The sequence below is a fragment of the Lissotriton vulgaris genome, chromosome 11 (assembly GCF_964263255.1).
Source record: "Lissotriton vulgaris chromosome 11, aLisVul1.2, whole genome shotgun sequence".
Taxonomy (NCBI): Eukaryota; Metazoa; Chordata; class Amphibia; order Caudata; family Salamandridae; genus Lissotriton; species Lissotriton vulgaris.
The window spans coordinates 180,342,220-180,365,606 of NC_141699.1; positions in this window are offsets into that span (position 1 = coordinate 180,342,220).

Genomic DNA, 23,387 nt, shown 5'->3' on the forward strand with positions numbered 1-23,387 from the left:
TATGAAAAGGTGTTAGTAGTAGGGATGTTCTCCCCATTTATACTGAAGGAATTAATTTTCCCTGTACCCTTACCTATTTTCATGACATAGGACTTGGAATTGTTAATGCTTAGGCCACGGGACTCCATGAATTTATAAAAGGAATTTAATAATTTCTTAAGACCGATTGCTGTTCTGGATATAAGAACAGCATCGTCTGCATAAAGCAGCACTGGAACCCCCTTGCGCTCAACAAAGGGGTAGTCTGCTTCAGTGTTTAAAAGAAATTCCTCCAGTTCATTAATATACAAATTAAAGAGGAATGGGGCCAAAATGCATCCTTGTCGTACTCCCCGATTTATTCTAAATTCATCTGTTACTTTAAGATCTTGGGTGTATCGGACATTAGCTCTTGTATCCGAATGCAGATCGGCTAAGAAGTTGACAAGATTCCTCTCAACGCCCATTTTTATCAAGGTAGCCCATAATGTGCCTCTGTCCACACAGTCAAAAGCGGACGACAAGTCCATAAATGCCATGTAAACAGTTCCTTGTCTAGCCAGGGTGTATTTACTTAAGATCAGATATAAGTTCAGACACTGTGTAATGGTCGAGTGACCGGGTCTGAATCCATACTGTATAGATGATAGAATATTGTTATCTTTAGCCCATGTGGATAGCCTATTTAAAATTACCCCCCTACCACTTTAGCCACTGAATTAATTAGAGATATCGGCCTGTAACATAATGGGCTGCTGCGATCGCCCTTTTTAAAAACAGGGACTATGGTCGATAGCCCCCACGCTTTTGGGCACCCCGTAATCACTGCTGCATTCACTACCGCCGTGAGAATGGGAGCCCAAAAGGGAATATTAGACTTAAAAAGGTCCGGAGGTAAACCGTCCGGGCCCGGGGCCTTATTGCTAGTCAGGCCCTGGATACCCCTTACAACCTCATTAACTGAAAAGCACAATGGGTTTGCAAATGGGGTTAAAAAAGCATTTTCTGCCCGGTGCTCGTTACTCTTGAAAATTGTACTGAAGTGAGTCACCCACTCCCCCTCTGGAATATTAGTACCAAGGGCTATATCATTGGGGTTATCAAACAAAGGTTTGTTGATAATTTGCCAGAACCTGCCACTGTTCCCCAGCACTGAGGGATCAAGGAGGGATTCTATAGTGATAGCCTTAATTTCCTTTTTCCGATCAGCTAATGCCTTCTTATAGGTCAGGCGAAGATTTTTTATCAGATCAGAGTCTCTAGGTTTAGTTTTTAGGGCATTCTTCAGATCTCTACTTGCCTTAGAACAGTTGTGGTCAAACCATTTAGAGATTTTTCCGTTTTGACCCTTTGCTGGAGCTGTTAACATGAGGCCAATTTTTACAACTAACCCCAAAAACCCGGTCAAAGTGTTCACAGGGGATGAGTCAAAAGATGAGCATGCCGACAGCTCCTCCTCGCATGCACTGTTTATTTTAGTATATAAATTGTCTTGATTTATCAGTGTCCACTTAATGCGGCGTCTGCCATTTGTACAGCTCATCATGCCCAGGTCGTTACGAGACATTCGCTTTGTGAATAGAGACCCACCTATACTAATAGATAAGGGATTGTGATCACTATAGACACTCAGAAGGATGGTGAAGTTCGAGACCCAATTTGCAAGATCAAAAAATATACTAATATGTGATCTATAAAGGATCCCTGCCCATGTCCTTTGAAGGTTGGGACATCAAAAATGTTTGTGTCAGGAACCATAGACATAGCTGCAATTAGGTTATTTTCGTTCATTAAATCATTTAGGTTCTTACCTCCCCTGGTATGAGCAAAATGAAAACCTTCAACGTTATTACAACCCAGAGAGCCCATTGGAGTAGAGACTGGGTTGCCACAGGGGTGAACATTAAAATCACCTACTATCATCAATTTCCGTGGCACGGTACATGCAATTATTCTCAATGATTCTATTAGGGACACAATGTTACAGTCACCATTACCACCATTAGCATTATAAAAATTAACCAGGGTCAATACATTCTTGCCTTTTTTTAAGTCAATCAACTGGATGTTCCGGTTATCATTATGACAGACACTTATTTTACAGAGCATGCCCAGATTAATAAAAATGGCCAGGCCTCCCTTTGCTCTGCCCCTGGTTGATGCAACTGCTGGTATAATGAAACTTTGGAAACCCTCAATGTGGACATTTTTATCCTCCATCCAGGTCTCCTGAAGACATATGATAGTGTATTTTTTGATAGTTAATAACCATGCTGGATCACATATCTTATCGGCCAAGCCAGCTATGTTCCAGGAGATTAGATTCATACAATCATCAGAAACTGTACATGTAAGACTTTCTCTGGTGATTAGAGCAGACATTGGGGTAGGTATCTCTGTGTATGTGTCCCCCGGGTCCACGGGGCTTGCTACATCTGGTTCTAAGTGAGCCAGGGTAGGATTATGGACCACAGGCAAAACATGGAGGTTGTCATGTTTGGACGGGGGGTCCAAAATTAGCAGTAAATTACTAGAGTGGTCTTCATGATAACCTACAGTACATGCGCCCTCTTCAGTACCTCTTACAGAAATACTACTTTCTGACCACGTATCAGATATGGCCAAAAAAGTACACTTGTTTTTCCCATGAGATATTGTGGGTAAAACAACTGGCAAGCTACAGTTTATGTCAGCATATGTTGCAGCAGTACGTGGTCCTGTCTTTTGGCGGCAGGGACCCTTCTCATCATGTAACCTTGACATACATAAGACATTTTCAGTCCTCCCAACACCCTCTATGCGCCTTGAGCATCAATCGCATTTGTCCAAACCACTAAATGCCTCATATCTGTTGGATAGCTCTAGGGGAGTAAATGGGATCAAATTGGCCATATTACCGTTTTCGCCTATATTACGGCTAAACGGTATAGTACTCCACCCTTGCAACACAGGGGTTGGGGCTGGTTGATGCAAATATGCAGGATTCAGGGCAGACTCCTTATTAAGGAAGAGGGTGGTAAAATGGGTATTATTAGACAAATGTTGTGGGGGAAAAACTGTAGACCTGGGATAAAAATACGTCAAGGGACGTGGTACAATGCAATTATTTTCATTACCAAAAGGCCAATTCAGAATATGTTGAACTGCTTTTCTGTCCCTGAAATTTATAACAACAATATCACCCCCTATATCCTTCGCTCTTTCCCCAACCAGGACAAGCGACGAACATGGACTATATCTCCGTTTACCAGGTTGGGTTTGGGTCTATACAGAGAGAGCCAGTGCATTATCTTATTTTTTAATTGAAAATATCCCTCTTGTTTTCCGTTTGTCAATTCAGGAACTCCGGTAAGCACTACCACATACGGAAGTGCTTCCGGTGGGAGTTCCACAGGTGGTCTCCTAGTCTCCCCTCCACTCCCCCGGGTGGACTCATTCCCTTCAGGTCTTAAGGGTCTATTTGGGGGGATACTTGGTTCCCCGGTCAAGGTGTTAACTGGGATGACATTGTTACTATTTGATGTTGTGGTTGGTTTACCCAAGGCTACTGTTGGCTCTATTAGCTTAGGTTTATCAGTAATTTTGCCATCAGATATTGACACACCCACATGCGAATGGTTGGAGGCAGCAAAGGTTGCTGCTGCCTGATTTTTACCAATAGAGCATGTAGAGGGAGTAGAAGCCATGGCGTCTTTTGTGAGGGTGTGCGTTGTTATTGCAACTTTTTGTGGGTGTAGCACTTTATGGGGCCCTTGTGACCTGAGAAAATCCCCCAATTTTGTCAGATCCCCCTCTATTTTGCCCACCCTTGTTTCCATTCCCTTGAATCTGTCTGCTAATGCAAGCATGTAACTACGTACAATTAGTTCTATGTTGTCCAATAGAGACTTAGGGGAAGCTGGTGGTAGATCTTCTTCCATTGGGATATGGATAATATCCGGCTCTATGACTTGGGTTGACAATGTCTCAGGTGTAGGGGTGGTAGAGACAGGTACTGTTGCCTGCTTAGTAACAGGGACTCCCGTAGTCATTATGGTAGCAGTGTTCGCCTTTTTTCCAAACTCGGTGTGACTTAATTTTGACTTATTCATAGTTGTTGTTTTCCGTCTCCTTTTGGGTGGTGGAGGCCCATGTATTTTATGTGGCAATGGCCTCGTGCTTTTACCTCTTACAACCTTGCCAGGTCTGATTGTAGGTGAAATCAGGGTATTAGAAGTTTTGGCTATGCTATCAGAGTCATTAGTCACAAATGGTAGCTCTTGTTGGGTTAGCGTGGGTGACACGGCGGGAGCTAGACATTCTTTAAGGAGTAAGGGTACACTAGCAGTTAGTGATAGATTATCTACTAATGTAGAGTTCAGGTCATCATCCAAGGTGACAGACATTGTAGGTTCGGAAAAGGTTCTATTTTTAATACGTTCAATTGAACGACGGCGTTCTGCCCTCCTCTCTGCTAGCAGCAGCTCCTTGTTTCCCTCAGGTACAGATTTAAGAAAATAATCGTCCAGGGTTCGGTTTAACGTGCCCCCATTTTTTTCAAAACCGGCAATAGCAGGACTGGTAACAGCCATGGCCATCATGCACTGAAAAATATTAGCGAACTTAGTAGAAAATTACAATCACAACTTACGGAAGACGAAAACCAAGACCTCTGGCCCAGCCCAGCCTCATCTGGCCGATGAGGGCCGTAGAGGGCCCGCCCTTTGCCCGGGCTTCGCCCCGGGCGTCCCGCTCGCTTCCCGCGACGCGGGGCTCCTTCTCCCTTTATGCAGCCTGGAAGCGCTCGCTGGCGCGTTGCGTCACCTCCACACGCCGCCGCGAGGCCTGCCGGGAGTTGTAGTCCCCCGGAGCTGCGGCGCGGATTCCAAAGCCCTGGATGGACTCTCGGCGGTGGCGGCTAAGGCGTTAGCTCAGGTAAGTTGTATTGCCCTGGAATGACTCTAGGCGGTGGCGGCTGGGATATCTGCACAGGTAGGCTCAGGTAAGTGGCAGCGCTTGACTCTCGGCGGTGGCGGCAGGTACGTAAGTCTCCCCCGCTCTGCCGGGCTCCTTCTCCCTTTATGCAGCCTGGAAGCGCTCGCTGGCGCGTTGCGTCACCTCCACGCGCCGCCGGGAGGCCTGCCGGGAGTTGTAGTCCCCCGGAGCGGTGGCGCGGATTCCAATGCCCTGGATGGACTCTCGGCGGTGGCGGCTAAGGCGCTAGCTCAGGTAAGTTGTATTGCCCTGGAATGACTCTCGGCAGTGGCGGCTGGGATATCTGCACAGGTAGGCTCAGGTAAGTGGCAGCGCTTGACTCTCGGCGGTGGCGGCAGGTACGTAAGTCTCCCCCGCTCTGCCGGGCTCCTTCTCCCTTTATGCAGCCTGGAAGCGCTCGCTGGCGCGTTGCGTCACCTCCACGCGCCGCTGCGAGGCCTGCCGGGAGTTGTAGTCCCCCGGAGCGGCGGCGCGGATTCCAATGCCCTGGATGGACTCTTGGCGGTGGCGGCTAAGGCGTTAGCTCAGGTAAGTTGTATTGCCCTGGAATGACTCTCGGCGGTGGCGGCTGGGATATCTGCACAGGTAGGCTCAGGTAAGTGGCAGCGCTTGACTCTCGGCGGTGGCGGCAGGTACGTAAGTCTCCCCCGCTCTGCCGGGCTCCTTCTCCCTTTAGGCAGCCTGGAAGCGCTCGCTGACGCGTTGCGTCACCTCCACGCGCCGCCGCGAGGCCTGCCGGGAGTTGTAGTCCCCCGGAGTGCCGGCGCGGATTCCAATGCCCTGGATGGACTCTCGGCGGTGGCGGCTAAGGCGTTAGCTCAGGTAAGTTGTATTGCCCTGGAATGACTCTCGGCGGTGGCGGCTGGGATATCTGCACAGGTAGGCTCAGGTAAGTGGCAGTGCTTGACTCTCGGTGGTGGCGGCAGGTACGTAAGTCTAGTATTGTTTTACCTAGAATACACTCCAGGCCCTTCTTAGCTTTAAAATTCCAGAAGCATCTTCCAGAGTCCTTATGAAAGTTTACGGTACAGAACGGGAATATCGTCGCAAAAATATCGACTAACATAAATATCGCTGCAAAAATATCTAAAGGAAGAAATATCGATGACAAAAATATAGTCTGACCAGAATATCGACAGACAGGTAAGTAATATCGATAACATTAATACAGTTGTAATAAATATCGTTTACAAAAACATAGTTTACAAAAATATCGTTTTTTAAATAATTATAAGTAATGTAGGGCCAGATGCATCAAGCGAAATGCGCTCTCAAAAGGGCCAGATTCTCAGAATCTGGCCCTTTGCGAGTGCAATTTTTGCATTTGGGATGCATCATCCCAAATGCAAAAATCGCAAATAGAGAATTCGCTAAATTGCGATTGTTTGCATTTAAGGAATCTCAAATTGAGATTCCTTAAATGCAATGCATGAAAGTATCAAAAATAGCGAATTCGTTAATAGGGCACGCAAATTACCACGAAGTACAACTTCATGGTAATTTGCAAAAACTTTGAAAAATGCACTTTTGTGCATTTTTCAAAGTTTCATGTTGCGCACACACATGCCCTAAGGGCATGTGTGTGCGCAACATATGTGCACAGATCACATTCAGGGGTGTAACAGGGTGTCCTTTGGACACCCCTGCACCCTTGAACTCGCAATCTCAATTTGCGAATCGCTAATTGCGATTCGCAAATTGAGATTGTCTTCCCATTCATTCCTATGGGCCTCTAGGCCCATAGGAATTAATGGGGAGGTATTCATTAATTGCGACTCGCAATTTGCGAGTCGCAATTAAGGAATTCTAAGGAATCGCTATTTTTATAGTGATTGCTTGATGCATTCCATTTTGCTATTCCTTATTAGAGATTCCTTATTTTTCGCTAATAAGGAATCGCAAAATGGATGCTTGATGCATCTGGCCCATAGTGTTTTTAATGAGTATTTGTTGTCAAAGTAGTATTTTTTGTAGTATTTTATTAGTTAATAATGTATTTTATGTTGAATTTAGTATTAATAGTTCCGTAGCGGGTTGTGGGTTTATAGGGGAGTAGGGTGGGAAGTAATTTCAATATAATAAAATAATAGATTAATTAATGTTTTAAATGAATATAAATAGTGTATTAAATATTAGTTAATTAATTTCAATTAGTTAATTGATTAATAATTATGTAATTAATTATGTTAATTGTTTAATTAATTTTAGGTGTGTACTGGAATTTTTTAGTGAAAATGTAGTAAATTAATTACAATTTAATTGAATAATTATTTAATTAATGATTAATTAAATAAAAATAAAGATTTGTTATTTTATAAATGACTAAATACATTTAGTAATTTTTACACCTACACTATCCAACACTTTCCCTACTGTTGCACCTTCTGGAGTGGGAATAGTAATTTTTACCCCTACGCTATCCAACTCTTTCCCTACTGTTGCACCCTCTGGAGTGGGAATAGTAATTTTTACCCCTACGCTATCCAACGCTTTCCCTACTGTTGCACCCTCTGGAGTGGGAATAGTAATTTTTACCCCTACACAGTCCAACGCTTTCCCTACTGTTGCACCCTCTGGAGTGGGAATAGTAATTTTTACCCCTACGCTATCCAACGCTTTCCCTACTGTTGCACCCTCTGCAGTGGGAATAGTAATTTTTACCCCTACGCTATCCAACGCTTTCCCTACTGTTGCACCCTCTGGAGTGGGAATAGTAATTTTTACTCCTACGCTATCCAACGCTTTCCCTACTGTTGCACCCTCTGGAGTGGGAATAGTAATTTTTACCCCTACGCTATCCAACGCTTTACCTACTGTTGCACCCTCTGGAGTGGGAATAGTAATTTTTACTCCTACGCTATCCAACGCTTTCCCTACTGTTGCACCCTCTGGAGTGGGAATAGTAATGTTTACCCCTACGCTATCCAACGCTTTCCCTACTGTTGCACCCTCTGGAGTGGGAATAGTAATTTTTAAGCCTACGCTATCAAATGTTTTAACTAATAATATATTATATATTTTAATTATATGTATGTATTATTGTTGTTATATAAAGTAATGTGTTAAATATATGTATATGTACACATTTATTAAGTTTATAATGAAAAAGTGCAGTTAATTTGTTTTAAAAAGTTAAAAAATAAAAGTAATGTAATGTATTTTGTTAATAGTACTTATATTTATTTATTATTTAATGTAATTTTAATTAATTTAAAAAGTCGATATTTTTTACATCTATATTTATTACAACGATATTTTTGAGTAGATATTTATGTACTTACCTGTTTAAGTATAGGGTGTCGATATTTTTGTAAACAATATTTTTACAACTATATTTATGTCAACTATATTTTAGTAATCGATATTTCAACACCCTACCAAAGTTTACTACGTCACTGTTAAGGGACCATGGATCGGAATTAGGAGGTTGTAATGAGAGGCTTATAGTAATCATGTTGTGGTCGCTAAATAATGTCGGCGTGACCACCAGATCCTTCACTAGGGAGAAAATACTATAGTCGGTGATTACATAGTACAGAATGGACTCACTCTGGGAGGATCTATGAGTACATTTTGCGGGGACATCAGAGGGAAGCCTATCGTTCACTATTAACCCCTCCGCCGCTGAAAGTTCTTCCAGCAACAGCTTCCCTCTCTTATTAGTTTTCATTTTATTTGGGAAGAGGGATTGAGGAATAAGATAGGCTTCTTCTTTAAATTTGTTTCTAAATAGCTCTAAGCTAGAATTAGAAACTTTACAATTAAAATCACCTACTAACAACACATAGGGGGGAGGCTCTAACTCTTTAATCTGTTTAATGTACGAAAAGACTTGCTTCAATAAAATGTTAAAACATTCATCGGGGGGAATGTAAGCGTTTATTATTACCAGGGAATTATTGTTTCCCATACTGGTTAAACAACAAAGAGTCACCGCCTGAAAGAGGTTGCTTGGATCAACATAATGAGTGAAGTTCCACTTTAATCTATTGGACAGAAGGCACGCAATTCCCCCTTTTGCATGCCCTTTCTTCGAGGGAGAGGCCACTGCCTCTAGGACAAAATAATCTCTGCCTACACACAATCTACTAGCACACCAGGTCTCTTGGATGCAAATCACATTAGCGTTCAGAGAGAACAAATATTGTAATTTCTCTGGACTATTGTTTAACCCGGCGGCATTCCAAGAGAGGACTTTCAAATTACTGCTAAAAATGTTGGAAAAGTTTAGGGTTATTTGTGGATTTACTAGACAAAGCACCGGGCAGCCAGTTCCACCGCTGGTTATCTTCTATTGGGAGACAGTTCTGAATTAACGGGGCAGGCATTACATGCGTCACAAGACGTGTGCTTTTCGAAACCCATATAGGGGGACCAACTTGACCAGTGCCCTGCTGAGAGAGTCTATTATGAGGGAAATTATCTCTTCCAGAAGACAAAACAGGTAATACATCAATTCCCCTACACTGAAAATTCTCAGCCTGTTGCAATATAAGATTTACTATAAGTTTGGAATAGAACTTTACCCTAACATAAGGCGTGGCAACTGTACCTGATATGGAGACTAAATCAATATCGTTCGATTGAATTAATTTTAAACTCTCTATGTCTTTGAAACTTTTGAGTAACCATGCTTTATTTAAAGGCAGATCAAAATCAAATAACGATAGAAAATCCACAGTCAATGTATCTACAAAAACCTCTGGTACTTTTTTTTTTTTTTTTTTGGCGTTCAAACTGCTTTATTGATAAGAGCACATAAGGATACACAGCTTGAGGTGCCTACAACCCGGAGGCCGGCAGCAATAGCGGAGCAACAGTACACAGCCTTGTAGCCGGCATCCCGGGGACCCGGCGGCACATCACAGGGAGAAAGCTTTTCACTACGCCGTCCGGCGCGGCAGGCCAAGGAAGGATGTGCTGCAGTTGAACAGGTTTTGTGTGAGCAAGAAGAGCATCTTACTCCTAATTTTTGTAACGAGTAGAACAAGGAAAAGAAAAAGAGAAAACCCCAACTTCTCAACGAGGTTACGTGTGTGCGGTGGTGCATTACAGTGCGATAACAATGTACGGTAGTGGTGTAGTGTGGTGGTTCTGCTAGGCGCTAGTGCGCGGGGCGGTGAGTGTCCCGGGTTCAAGGACCTAAGGCATTGGTAGTCCGTGGGGCGACAGTGCAGAGCTGCCAGTGGTATGCAGGACAGCACTCTCCAGATGGAGGGGGGGACATCCTGTGGCTCGTCGGAAGGGGAAGATGGTCGCAGGAAGGGGAGGCGAGGGGGGCGGTACCGTGGAGGCTAGTGCCACACATTCCATGAGGAGACTGCAGGGGCATAGGGGTCCCACAGGTGGAGGAAAACAGCATGTGTCGTGTATAGCCAGGTAGCAATAAGGTGATCAAGAGTGCTAATGTGATTGGGGAGCAACGAGCCCATCGCCCGACGTTGTATCATCGTCCGAGCGTTTGAGCAGGTAGTGTACCAGTGGGTCCCAAACATTCCTAGGTCTACTCGTGAGAGGCAATAATTCAGAAAAGGTGTTGTGCTGATCCTGGCAATATGTTAGGTCAGTTAGCCAATCTTTGAACTTGGGCGCTCTGCCTCTGCTCCAGCGGCAGGCGACACGTCGCTTGGCTAGGAGGAATGCTATATCGATGAATTTTCTGCTTTCCTTGGATATGTGCTTTGTGTATCCAAGGATGGCCACCAAAGGGTCCGCGGGAATCTCCTCTTCCACCATCTGCACAACAGCCTCGATGACCTGTCGCCAGTAGTCAGCAACCTGGGGGCAGGACCATGCTAAGTGGAGAAAGTCAGCGTGTTCTGCGCGACATCGTTCACAGCGGTCACTATCGGCCAGCCCGAATCTGTATTTCCGGACCGGTGTGTAGTAGACCCTCTGCAGGTATTTATAATGTATTATTTTCAACCTGCAGCTGGCAGAGATGCGGGAAGTCAATGTACAGCAGTATTGCCATTGGTCGTCCGAGACCTCTGTGTCAAGTTCCGCTGACCAGTGCAGTCTGGCAGCAGAGACCGGTAGGGGAGCAGCTCCTCGACATTGGCGGTAGAGCCCAGAGACCAAATGGGCCCCATCTTGAGATTCTAGGAGGTGGTGTAGCGGAGGCAAGGTCACAGGTTCAGCAGGGTCATCCGGAAGGATGTCCCGCATCCCCGCGCGCAATCGAATATAGTAAAACAGCTCAAGGGGCGTGTGGGCATGCGATTGGAAGAAAAGATCCGCTGTTTTGAAAAGTCCGTTGTGGAACAGGTCACCCCAAAAGGAGATGTGAAGTTTGCTACAGAGCTGACGAAACCCTATTTCCGATAGCAAGGCAAGTTCTGGGTGATAGGCCAGAGGAAGCTTAGGAGAGTAGGGCAGCGCGCAGAGGAGTCGCCGGGCGATTCGTCGCCACGCGTCCAGGGTGCAGGAGATCGAGGTATTCGCTGTAGAGATGGAATTCTCGGGACAGTGCATCAGACCGTTCAATGGGAGTGGGTGTGCTATCCAATCTTCCACTGCTATGTGAGGCATGAAGGGGGTAGGAGCCATCCAGTGGTAGGCAAAATGCGCTTGTGCGCACAGGTAGTACGCCTCGAAATCAGGGATGTCGAAGCCGCCTTGGTCGTAGGGAAGGGTCAACGTGGACCACTTTAGCCGGGGAGATTTGCCACCCCAAAAGAGTCTGCGCAGTTCGGCGCGGAGTGTCCTGAAGAAGAAAGCCCCTGGGTAATAGGGGATATTTAGGAAAAAGTACAGAAAGCGGGGCAATATCACCATTTTTATGAGGGAGGCTCTGCCAGCCATGGAGAGTGGCATCGTGATCCACCTGTCGACAGAAGCGGCCAGTTTGGTTATGGCCACTCCATAATTGGAGCGAAGTGTCTCATCTTTATCCCGTGCTACGCGGATCCCCAAGTAGCGAAGATCATCTTGGCACCACACCAACGGATAATCTAATGGGAAAACACTCACCGCGTCAGTAAGGGGAAAAAATTGTGATTTGGTCCAGTTAATATGAACACCTGATAGTCCACCGAACAGGACGAATTCACGGAGTAGGGGGTTAAGGTGTAGCTCCGGGTACTTGACATATAGTGTGATGTCATCCGCATAGAGGGACACATCGATTTGCCGCTGCAAGCATTGAATCGCTCCCTCTCGGTGTAATTGGCGCAGGCGGCACGCTAGTGGTTCGACCGCAATAGCAAACAATAGGGGTGAGAGCGGGCACCCCTGGCGAGTGCCTCTTGTAAGACTGATAGGTGACGATAGCTTCCCATTGATCAGTACTTTCGCCGTGGGGTCCGTGTAGAGGAGGCGCACCCAGGCCAAGAACAGTTTAGGGAACCCCATGCGCCCCAGAACCGAGAAGAGGTAGGGCCACTCGACGGAGTCGAACGCCTTGGTGGCGTCAAGGAACACAGCCGCCACTGGGACATCAGGGTGGACAGAGCGTAGCAGAGAAAACAGGGTGCGTAAATTATGGGAAGTGGATCTGCCTGCCACGAAGCCAGATTGGTCGGGCAGGACGATTCTAGTCATTAGCAGTGAGAGTCTCGTGGCGAGAACCTTAGCAAGGATCTTCACATCACAATTTAGAAGGGAGAGTGGACGGTAAGAGTCACAGGAAGTAGGGGCCTTGCCAGGTTTCAGAAGGGAGGTGATAACCACTTCGCGCATAGATCGAGGTAGCTTACCGTCAGCTAACGATTCAGTGAAGACTTCGTTAAGCACGGGTGCCATAATATCAATATAAGCTTTGTAGAATTCGGCTGGGATGCCATCGAGCCCTGGGGCCTTCCCATTCTGTAGGGACATAATGGCCTCTCGAAATTCCTCGAGTCCAAAAGGCGCCGCCAGGAACTCCCTATCGCTATCACTGAGCCAGCATAGCGCCACGTCGTTCATATAGTCAGCGTATGGAGCATCCGCTTCTGCCGTGGAAGTGTATAGTGTAGAGTAGTGCGTCGTGAATGTAGTCAGTATCTCATCCGACTCTCCAGTGACAGTGCCAGTCTCATCAGTAAGCTCTAATATGGTGTTGTGTACTCGTGGCGCGCGCGTGAGTGAGGCTAGCACCTTGCCAGGCCTATCCCCCTCACAGTATTTCCGGGCCACCCAGTGTTTGCCCCGGTATTTCGCCTCCCTGGCAACCTCCTCCTCATACTTGGATAGTGTGTCCCTAAAGGTCACCTGTAGGTGTGGGTCATCACTTGCCACCATTCGGAGCTCTAGTGCACGCAACTCACTTTCCAATGTGGTAATGGTACGCAGAATATCCCGCAGGACCCCATGGCTCTTAGAAATGCAGAAGCCCCGAATAGTGACTTTGAAAGCCTCCCATATGTGTTCCACTGACTCTACTGAACCCTTGTTTCTAGGGAAGAAGTCCCTGATCTCCTCACCCAACTCCGTGCGAAAAAGCTCATCAAGGAGCGTATCTGGGCTCAGCCTCCACTGCGGTCTTGGACTATCCCACCCAGGAGTACGGAACTGTAGTCTAACAGGGCTGTGATCTGAATAGGTTCTAGGCAGATGGTCGACCTCCAACAGTTCCCCAGTGACGTCCCGGGTTACCAAAAAATAATCCAAGCGCGCCCAGGTCCCGGTGTGATGTGTAAAGTGCGTGCCCTCCCGCCCGTGGGGATGTAGCTGTCGCCAGGCGTCGAATAGTCCACCCTCCTCCATCACTCCCTCCAAAACCTCCCTAGCTCGGGGCTTGTAAGAGTTAACACCGTCTGCCCTATCTAGTGAGGGCACCAGGGCCAGATTAAAATCACCTCCCCAAATGATATGTCTTGCCCCGATGGAAACAATTTTGCCCCACAGTGTGGAAAAAAAAACAGGTGAGTCAATATTGGGTGCATACATTGAGACAAATAGATAGGTGTCATGTCCCACTCTCCCCCACAACAAAACATATCTTCCCTCTTTGTCCGCCACCTCTCCCATGTGAAGGAAAGGTACACCACGGGCGACAAGAATCGCCACACCCCTGGCATAAGACGAATAGGAGGAAAAAGCGCGGGTACCCGCCCATTTCAGTCCAAACGGGGCGTCCCTGCGCACGGGCAAGTGTGTCTCTTGTAGCAGAGCTACTTGTACATGATGTCTATTCAAGTAGGCGATAACATTCCTGCATTTCCGAGCATCGTTCAACCCCCGAACATTCCATGAAAGACATGTTAATCGCGCAGTCGAGTTCACCGCAGCCATGAGCACATCGACATTAAAGAATAAGGCGCCCAATCGGGCCAAAGCATGGAATCATACCCGCACCAGAAGCGCCAAGCCCCACACCACATCAGTATATGCATACACAGTCCATGCAATAGTAACCTCATGAAGTCCGATCCCCCCCCACCCACCCCAGCATCCCAAACATGCCAGCAGCCATGAAATCCCCAAAAACTTCCCCCCCTCATCCCCCTCCCCCCCAACTTCAGAGTGGCAAATGGCCAAACATACAATAGATCAGCGGGGAATACCCAACTAGGGATCATCTAAAGGTGCGCGCTGCCACTATCCGGCCCATAGCTCCAGTCTGTACCGCCCTTGGTGGAGGCTAGGGCCGAGAAAGCGGTCCTTGGTATACGTTACCACGGGGGGTGCGATGTCCAGTAAGTCCGATCCTCGTGATTCTGCCTATCCACCAAATGGTGAGTCAGCGCCGACCAGTAAATAAGTACATTGTTGTCTTAGGTCGAAGGTCATGAAGGCAATTAATCCTCTTGGCGTTCAGGAGGCAAGTCATCGATCTCTAGGCCGTTCTCAGGTGCCTGGTCGTCTCTGCGTGCTCTCCGGATGGATTTAAAGTAATCCTCGGCTTTCTGCGGGTTGGTGAAGAAGCGTTGTTTGCCCTGGTGAGTAACCCTCAGCTTTGCCGGATACAAAAGTGCATAGTCTATCTGGGCTTCCCGCAGTTTCTTTTTTATTGGAAGGAATTTGCGCCTCTCATCCTGAACCATCGGTGTAAAATCAGGATAGATGGAAAAGGTGATGCCTTCATACCTCAGCGATCTCTGTGTCCGGGCTGCTCGAAGGGCCGTGTCGTGGTCTCGGTAATTCAGAAGTCGAGCGATTATGGGTCTCGGTGGCAGGCCAGGCTGGGGCATAGGCGCCAGTGATCGATGAGCCCTCTCCACTATGAACTGGGAGGAGAAGGCGTCCTCCCCGATAGAGCCCTTGAGCAATTTCTCCACATAGAGTTCCATTCTGCCTGTGGCAGTGGATTCCGGCACATTGGTAATGCGAATGTTATTGCGGCGGCTCCGCGCTTCCAAGTCCTCATTCTTTGCCGCAATTATGCGGAGGAGGTTATCCATTCTCGCTAACTGTGTCGCGTGGGTCGCGGCGGCGTCGGTGTTGTCGGAGATCCTTTGTTCCGCAGTTGTAAGGCGTTCCTCATGGCAATCCACTTTATGGACCAAGGCGTCCAGCCGGGCCGTGACTCCATCCACCTTCTCCACCACGGTAGCGAATCCCTGCCGCATTTCCTGTAGCAGGTTTGCAATATCCGCAGCAGGGGCATCAGGCGGGGCAGGCTGCGGGGGTGGCTCACTGGGACCCGGGCGCGTCTGCGTCGATGTGTGGCCCTTGCGAGTGCTATCAAAGCTCAGTTTGGGCTGACGAGCGTCAGGACGCCCCATGGCGGTACCTCCAAGCAGGTGAGGGTCCAGATAGGATGGCAAAGGTAGTAGTAGCCAAGCGGGCGGTCAGCAACCAGCTGCACACCATGAGTGTCTCAAGGCTGGAGCTCAGCAGCGACACATAGAGCGTGCAGTGTCACAAGTAGCGCCACGCGGCCAGCAATTGTCCTATGGCAGCAGCCGCCCGCCGCGCTCCCAGCAGCAGCCCTAGGTACCTGTCAGGTAACGTTTGCGTCGAAGCACCAGTCCTTGTGCCAAGCCTCCGGATCAACTTCAGGGGGCACGTCTCACCAGCCGTTATAAGGTGCAATGCAGCCCACCAGGTAGCCCCTTGGGGGAAGGGCAGTCAGGCCTCTCGACTGCAGTCAACCACGCTGCCAATGTTCAGAGGATCCGTGGTGCCCCTTGGGCAAGGAGCGCCGTCAGTGGCGAGGGGACTCCACTTAATCGCAGCAGCTTCGTTTCCTTACCGCTGAAGCCGGCGGTCGAGTCCGGCAGGTAGCGTCACGCAGCTCCGGGTCCGCAGCGACACTGGGGACGGGCACGGCCGCCAGCAAGGCAGCAGACGTCTCGGTGGAAGCAGGTCGCACGCCGTGTCGGCAAAGCTGCGCTTGGGAGGAGACCAAACATAGGATAGTAGGTGCCGCTCACCCTCTCGACCTGCACAGTGTTCCGGCTCAGAGGGGTGAGGCAGGCAAGGAGATTGTGCGGCCTGGTTGCCTCGTGGCGGGCCCCGGAGTCGCGTAGCTGCAGTGGCCGGGTTCCCTCCCCAGTGTGCTCCAGGGCAGGTGTCGGGCAATCTTCGGGAGCTCGTATCTCCGGCTCCGAGCCTCGCAGCCGCTCCAAACTTCGACCGAGTGCAGGGAGCACTCTCGTGTTGCAGGAACCGGGCTTCTGGGGGTAACACGGCACCCCGTGGCAGCGGATCAGTGTAGGATCAATATCCAAGGAGCGGGAGCTGCAGGTCTAGGCAGCCATTCCGCAAGCACGCCCTCTAGCGCCCTACCTCTGGTACTTTTATAGGCACATGATGAGGCCATACAACTCCATCACCTGTGGCATGAAAAACAGGAGCAGATGGATTAAGAGCCACAGATACAATAGGGACTGGCCTTGTCATCTCTGCTACGGGAAGAGGGATCGTCAATCCTCCTACATCTAATAAGGGGCCTCCCACGGGAGAAATAAAACAATTGGAAGAAACTTTAATGCCTGATGCAGAGGGATTCAACTTATCGGGAGGATGAATGGCAGCTTCCTGACACAGGGACCCATTCACAGACTCTCCAGTGATAGGATCATTAATATCAGGGACTTGAGAATCCTCAAAAATTATTTGTCTCTGCCTTTTCTTCCTATATCTGCGAATTGGTTTCCTCTTTTTTCCTTTGTTCTTTCTATGTTTTCCAGATTTTACTTTTTCTTCCCCCCCTGTCCCCTTAATTTCAGGCATAAAAATTGGGAATAGCTCTTTTTCAGATTTTGGAGCGGTAACGTCGACACTTTCCTCTTCAATTTCGAGGTCAGAATTCCTTACACAATTATGTGCTGAAAGTGTGGGTACTAAGGATGGCTTATTTTTAAGAATAGCCACTGAATTATTTTGAACTGAATTAATATTTCCAGCTGGATGATCACTACCCGACCCAGGCCCCTGAAATCCAGCCTTAGGATCTAATTCAGGAACCTTTTCGGGGAGCTTTAACAGTAAAACATTTAATATCTGAGTAACCAATTCCAAGATACAGTCAGAACTTCCCACAAATTTGCCCAATAACAGTAAAATGGATGCCAGCAAATGTTCTAATGCAATCAGGGATTCTGAAATCGGTTTTTCAGATTTATCAAAGCCTGGAGGGCCGATAGGAACAATGCCAGATATATTAAGCAGTGGGCTCTTTGAGATGTTATACTGTGAGGAATTGTCTTGTGATTTTAAGGAGGGGGTACTGCTATAAAGTAATAGACCAGACGGAGTGGCACCGATCAGGGACTTAATAGCTTCAGGTGATTTCAGAGTACCATCAGCTATGTATCGACCACAAAGCTCCTGGTCAATACTCGACAAATGAGAGTCCCCCTTACCGTCCTCCTTTGGCAGTAAACCTCCTATAGGAACATTAGATAAAAACGCTTTATGATTTGCAGACACATTATTTTGTTTCCCACCCACAGGGCACTTAATGTCGCCAGTCATTTCAGGGGGCACTGGGCAGGAACCCTCAATAATCAGGGAGCCCGAATGTTCTTCATTCACCGAAAGAGGGACCTTCTTAACCACCATAGGGTCTGTGCCAGATGGAGATGCTATGTCAAAGGCTTTACTTGCAACATTTAACAATTCCTTATCCTTAGGTTTTTCCCACAATTGCAGCAGCTGGCATTGGCCCTTCAATAACAAATTATTGGAATCCTTGTTTCTGAGGGGGTTGGATCTTGTCTTCATGCAAGACATTCCCCCCAATAATCTCCCTGAACGTAACTTTTTAGCCGTCATCTTTATACGTGGAAAGCAGGGGAGACCGTAACCCCGATGAATGTACTTAATCACAGTTAATCAATAAAAGAATGAATATTTGAAGATAAGATATATGACACAGAACAAAATATGATTACAATAGAAATAAAGGTTAATATTATTAAGTAGGCCAGCCCAGCCTACTTCAGCCACTGAGGGCCCGCCCTTTGCCCGGGCTTCGCTCCGCGCTTCGCTCCGCGCTTCGTCCCGCGCGCGTCCCACGAACGCGGGAAATAAGCTGTATATGTACGTGATTAGCAGAGGGCGCGTCAACAGGGAGAGTGGGCCAGGTGTAGACTATCGGCCTCGCAGGGACTCCTGGATGATCGAGTCCCTGCCTGCACGATCGCAGCCCTGGAGTACTCACTCGCCCCCACAGAGACAGTCAATGCAGCGGGACCCGCGGAGCGGGTCCGGCAAACTGTGGCGGTATGCGCCTCGCAAATCCTGGCAGAAGATTACGCTGTCCGTATCACAAGTTCTTCAGCGCGCAGGTAGGCAAAAGAGAAACCGCCGTAGTCAGAAGTTGGAAGTAGTTATACTCGGTCCGTGAGCAGAGGGCGTGTCAACAGGGAGAGCGGGCCAGGTGTAGACTATTGGCCTCGCAGGGACTCCTGGATGATCGAATCCCTGCCTGCACGCTCGCAGCCCTGGAGTACTCACTTGCCCCCACAGAGACAGTCAATGCAGCGGGACCCGGAGAGCGGGTCTGGCAAACTGTGGCGGTATACGCCTCGCAAATCCCGGCAGAAGATTACGCTGTCCGTATCACAAGTTCTTCAGCAGGCACAGGTAGGCAAAAGAGAAACCGCTGTAGTCAGAAGTTGGAAGTAGTTATACTCGGTCCGTGAGAAGAGGGTGTGTCAACAGGGAGAGCGGGCCAGGTGTAGACTATCGGCCTCGCAGGGACTCCTGGATGATCGAGTCCCTGCCTGCACGCTCGCAGCCCTGGAGTACTCACTTGCCCCCACAGAGACAGTCAATGCAGCGGGACCCGGAGAGCGGGTCCGGCAAACTGTGGCGGTATGCGCCTCGCAAATCCCGGCAGAAGATTACGCTGTCCGTATCACAAGTTCTTCAGCAGGCACAGGTAGGCAAAAGAAAACCTGCCTGCACCCAGTTCTCAGCCCACCACGCACCGGGAGAGTGGTTCTTCTTCTGCTCCTCCCTGCTCAGTTCAGCGCTGCTCTGCTCCGCCTCCGTTACTCCTCCGTTATTCCCCTATCGCACCTCTGGCAGCAGTGTCTCTCCGACCCTCCTCCTGTGCCCCTAGCTCCTCCGGCACAGTCCCCAAAAGATCCGGGGGTCAAGCTTCTTGGTGTGGGGTGTGTCAATGTAGCTGGCAGAGAAGCGGGCGAGAACGTAACGGGCGGTGAGGGGGTGAAAGCATCTGCTGGTCCCAGTCCCAGTCCCAGTGCTTCTACCGGGCGGGGGTCGAGCAGTCTTTCTCGAGCACACCTGGGAATGCTTCGGCTGTTCCCGGTCCCGGTGTTTCTACCAGAGGTCGAGCAGGGTTCCTCGAGCACTCAAGCACTCCTGCAGTCACGGGTTTGAATACCGCCCAGTGTCCGGTCCTGCCTGCCTGCAGCCGCCCGGCTCCTGCAGTGAGTTACTTTGCTTTGCTTTGCGTTTTTGATGTTTTTTAGATTCCGCAATTTTTTATGAAGGTTTTCCGAAGGTTTCTCTCCCTCGGTCCACGCTGCACGGCTCTGCTCTGCTCGGCTCGGCACACAGCTCGCAGCAGCTCCTGTTGGATTAAGCGCCAGCACAGTGGAACAGAGGGTCAGGTGGGTTGAAAGCTGCCACTGGGGGGGGCCTGGGTAGGGTCGTGGGGTAGCCAGATAGAGGACCGGGCCAATACCCGATTTTCCAATTTCTTTCCACTTTCTTTAAAATGGCCAGCTCCCAGCTCCCAGCCACTCACAACCCTCACAACCCTCTCTACCCACCGCTTACTGCTTGCGGTGAGGAGACATACTCCTTCCTGCGTTGACCGCCGCCACCTCCGCGGCACAGAATGTCCACAAGAAATCCAAGGGCTTACCGCTGCTGCTGAAGAAGGTAGCCCGGCCCCTGGCTCACTGGCTCACTGGTTTGTGGTCGATGCGAAACGGCTGCGGGCAGGCTACAGTGGGCGGGCTTCAGTCGGGCTTCAGTCGTCAGCTACAGCTGCAACTTTCTGCAGGCTTTCGGCTCGTCTCAGCTTGGCAGGGGTTTCTTAATTTTAGCCGCTTAGCCGCTCGCCGCTCGCCGCTCACCGTACCTCGAACCAAGCTGCTCATTGCTCTCTGCTAACCGTAAAACATGGACAAGTCAGTCTTCACTGTGACATGTCATGGGGCAATGCATCCGCACAACATCAGTCAGCTCTGCGTCACATTCATACCTCATGCCCATACCAATCTCTTCAGCTGACAAGTGCACCAGTCTGTCCCCTGCCACACGCTGTTCTTGGACTATGATGAACCTACATCACTAAAATCGGACATATGAGTGACTGCAAACACAAGTACCTGAATATGAGCACCTCACAGTCTGCTGATAATGACACACAGCTGCGTGAAAGTCTCTGTTGCATACAGCATTGTGCACATTCAACTGACCACACCCCTATATGTTGCACAGGTATAATCCCCATTGTCACAACTCAGATGTCCTGCTAACACAAAAATCCTCAACACACCAGTTGTCACAAAAAGTAAGTTACACCACAATGACATTATGTCAGATACCTGATGGCACATTTTAGGAAGCACAATCAGTAGGTACATACACGTGAGTGTGAGTACAGAGTCTCCCGATGACGTGGAGTGGGCATGACTGACCAGGTAAACCTGAAACAGTGTATTGGCCTGGACAGTAGGCAGGTGTCGGGGCTAGTGTGACATACTTCCTATACATACTCCTGAGGACACTACATGGACTCACCTGCTGCATGGGTATGTTTTAAGAATCTCACACACATGTTGTGAGACAGACCAGCAATTTGAACACATATGAAAGGCACACACAGAACACATGTCTGAGACCAGGCATAGTGCAAACAATAGATCCACCTACGATGCACACATCAGAGTCCCAGTAACAAATGCTGTGCAGGACCCTCAGCATAGCTGATTGAAGGGACACAGTGACCAAGAGAAAAAAGTCACAGACTGTAGGGGCCACAACAGATGAGGAGTGTGACTTACACAATTGATGGACATGAGTCCTGGACTCCAAGACCAAATTAATGTGGGAGTGTGACCAGGCCAAAAGACTGCAAATACCATTTCAGACATGTTCACTGTTCAGGCATGGACTTACCCCCTCCTTGCCGCTGTCTGACCTTCAGTTGCCCATCCATGTCCAGGAACACCACCGCCAGAATCCAGAGCATGTGGGGAGTAAGGGTGGGCGTAAAATCCGTTTTGCGGGCGAATTTGCGGATTTTCCGCGATTTCGCGATCCGCGAATCTCGCAAAATCGCTGTAAAATCCGCGAATCAGCGGGGACGAATTTTCAGCCAAGCAAGGGTTACAGCAGCAGGTGCAAAAGTTGAACCTAATTTCTTTGTAACCTTTTACAAAAGGGTTACAAACAAATTAACTTCAACATGGACACCTGCTGCTAATTGCTTCCTGGCGCCTCGTTGCCTACTTGCAACTATTCTCTGACCCTGCTCTGACCCTTGAAGCAGGGTCAGAGAATAGTTACAAGTAGGCACCGAGGAACCTGTCCAAGGAATTAAACCTCATCAGGAAGCACTTACAGATATAAAAAACAGGAAGAAGGGAGAGGATGGCAAATACACCCATTTTGAGTTGTCAGGAGGGGTTAAACTAAAAGAGACCTTTACAGCACAATTTTCATATGGATTTTGCTAAAAATAAAAAGCTGTATGTTCTGTAGGGGCAACTCAGGAATCTGGCCCTTCAGAGATCCGGACTCTCTTTCTCTCTCTCGTTCTCTCTCTCTCCCTCTCTCTTTCCCTCTCTTTATTTATCTATCTATCTATCTATCTATCTATCTATCTATCTATCTATCTATCTATCTATCTATCTATCTATCTATCTATCTATCTATCTATCTATCTCTCTCCCATAAACGACTACATGGTTAACTTCGCTATGCAAGCGGCTCGCGAATCCCCGTGAACACGCAAAAAACTAAAATCCAAAAATTCGTGAATTTTGCGGATTGCGAATTCGCAAATCCGCAAATTCGCGGATCGCAAATTCCAAAAATTCGCCCATGCTTAGTGGGGAGTCAGGGTCCGGTGTCTGCCCCTACGGCGAGGAGGCGACAGCTTCAGCTGGACCCTTGCGATCCTCCGGGTCCTGCCACGCAGGTCCTGCCACTTCTTCTGGCAGTTGCGGGTCCGGCGCTTGTAGACCCCCACTGATCTTACTGCCCGGGCGATGGTCAGACAGATTTCTTGCTTCTGTACAGTAGAAAATACATGTAGTCATCATAAAGCTAAAAGAGGTATACAGGTAGTGCACCCATATAAATGTGCATTTGTGCTGCAGGTCTGACATGGTAACATTGGCTAGGAATTTAAGGCTAGCACTACTGCAGTACTGCAGCAGGACACCTGTTCATCCCATGTACCCACGTAAACTGATTGCAGAAAGTACTCAGTGTATATGCCTCCCACTGCTGTGCACAGTTCTATTACTTTTAGTCAGACAACTTGCTAAAAATTATAGGCAGTGGACTGCACACTCACCTGCTCCCCTGGTTTCCCATACAGCTTGCTGTACTCTGGGAGGACCCCATCCAGCAGGGCCTGGTTCTCCTCTTCTGTGAATGCTGGGGCCCTCTCCAGAGTACGTGCCATTGCAGGATCCAGAGAAAGCAGAGACAGCAGCAGTGGAATTTGAAAGGTGGTCCTGTGTTATGTAGCGCCGGCAAGTGAGATCCATGGGGGCCTGCCAGCCTTAAATCAGTGCTGCAGAGTCAGATTCTGTGACATTACCCCTTACTGATAGGCCAGACAGGTTACATTCTATGAATCTGTCCAATCCATGGAAATGTAAGACTCCTACACGTCTTCCGCATCATTCAAAACTCTCACCTTCAGGACACCTTAGGATTGCAACATTGTTGCATGCATCCAACTGAATTTCCTGCGCATAACTCAAACGATTTTTGAATTTGCGTCCGTCTCCATGACACCCATTGCCAATGAGTGCGCATGGCTCGGTAAACTGACTATACGACAGGTATTTTTTAAACCAAATGCATCCGTCTCAATACGATTCAATGGGGTATATGTGCGCATG